The sequence below is a fragment of the Zea mays genome, chromosome 10, assembly GCF_902167145.1.
Source record: "Zea mays cultivar B73 chromosome 10, Zm-B73-REFERENCE-NAM-5.0, whole genome shotgun sequence".
NCBI lineage: Eukaryota > Viridiplantae > Streptophyta > Magnoliopsida > Poales > Poaceae > Zea > Zea mays.
In genome coordinates, this window is record NC_050105.1 from 142447528 (window position 1) to 142449621 (window position 2094).

Here is a 2094-nt window from a genome sequence, read left to right on the forward strand (position 1 = left end):
CTAGAACAAGGTCCGGTGATTTTAAAGAACAATTATTGGTGTTTAAAAAAAGAGAGCATCTATTAGAGTTTGTACATATGAAACATATGAAATTTATTAATAAAGAAAATCAAATATGTATTATTATATACAATTAAAATCCATGGAAACTTGTCGTCACCCTTTCTAACTTTAATGAACTTTCGGTGAATAAGTAAAATCTTATTGGTAGCTATCTCAGAAAAGTTTAATAATGTTGTTAAAAATGACTAACGTTCTTTTTAAGAATGTGACATCAGGTTGTTGTTAAAAATGCCACTTCAGATATAATACAATAAAACACAACAAAACAATTATATGATAGTATTTTATTATAATATTTGTTTTTATGTGTTATTTAAAAACAATTTTATTTTATTGTTTATGGACATTTAATTTTATTAGAGTTGAAAAACAGTTTCATTCTATAATTTTATAAACATTTAATTTTATTAGAGTTGTAAATGAACTATATTGAAGTAGGGGTGGTAATGGATCATGATCTAAATATTTTTTCGCTAGGCCCTAAATTATTTTAGTTTAAAATTAATAGAAATATGGACTGATCTTAACCCGATCTGATCCTTACATTTTATAGTGTAAAATTGTCACTCCTACTAACCAAATAAACTAATATTGATCAATCAAATTATAATATCCACTTAGGAAGATGGCAACTAAAGTTCCTCACGTACCAGCCCATTAAATAATTTAAGATAATATTTAATTATGCTTAATAATTATATACTATGTATAATACCAAAACTTGCATTATTTTGGTAGGGACCGCGCGAACACATATCCTCTCTACCACAAATTATGATGTCCATTCTTCTACTTGAGGAGATGGTAGACTAATGCTCCTCTCAAGTGCAATGGAGGCCACTAGCCTAAGCCATGACTCTACTTGATCAGCCATAGACCCCGTTCAGATAAGTATGTTTCAGAGGTGCACTTCCATGCCCCTTTATAGCATATCTGGTGGTTTCCCTTGGATGATTAGCCAATGTGGTACTTCCCAATATGTTAAACATGTGGTTTTACGATTGGCAGGACGTTGGGCTGATTGCCTTCGCATTCGGTATTGGACTCGCTTTATCAATACAGGCCTGCTCGGCTGCTCCAGCCCACCTAGGACAAGAGCCCACCTAGCTCAAGGCATCCCGTTCGGATGGTACTTCTGTTTCTGCAAATAAAGCACAAACACGTAATAACACGATATACGTATTCTAGTTTATGCAGCGACAGATTAAGAGCATGGTCCACATTGGGCTGAAAAAAATAAGAGGGGCAATTTCTTTAATTCAGTAAGTTATAGACTTTATATTTGTAATATTTGAACTTTATGTGGTCAAATAATACTAGCATTGTTTAATAAAGCTATGGACTTTATTTAGTTGCAATATTTGGATTTTATGTGGTCAAATAATGATAACATTATTTAATATATTTAATGTAGTAAGTTATGGACTTTATTTGGTTGTAATATTTGGATTTTATGTGGTTCAAATATATGAGTCGGCTTTGAGCTGGCACGACCTGATGAAAGCACAACGTGCTTTAGGGCTGGCACAACACGACCCAAAAAATTTTAGGGCCATCTTGGCCCAAGTCTGTTTGGTCGTGCTCAAGCCAACCCGGTCTGGCCCAATTCCTAGCACTAGTCTGTATTAAGGGCTCCATATCCCAGAATGGATTAGGCTTTAGCTTGTTTTCAAACACTATCTCTGTGCGGGTATATATTCGTCGAGTAGTGCTATCCTATACCCATGCACATCAATAAAAAGTATATCAGTCGGGTTACCCATATTCGAGTGTGGGTATAAATTTTTACTCGTACCCGTGCGAGTAATTTTACACATCGGGTAACTCGTACCCGATATTAAGGTCTTAAATTCTAATATTTCAATCACTCAAAATGACAAAAACACAAAAAAAGTTTAACTTAAAATATAACAAAACATATAATTACATAACTTGATAGTTACACAAATAATAGCTGGAGAAGGATTTTCTTTTAGCTTGTATGTGCTTTATTATTGATAATAGTGGTAATGATGTGGGTATATTTTACCC

The 2094-nt window shown here is 33.4% G+C and overlaps 1 non-coding gene across 1 annotated transcript; it reads right to left on the bottom strand.

Annotated features, from left to right (window-relative positions):
• Nucleotides 1–797: 797 nt before the first annotated feature.
• LOC111590402 (U1 spliceosomal RNA) lies at nt 798–958 on the bottom strand. The gene has a single exon (XR_004853527.1). It is a non-coding gene; the product is annotated as a U1 spliceosomal RNA (small nuclear RNA).
• Nucleotides 959–2094: the final 1136 nt, after the last annotated feature.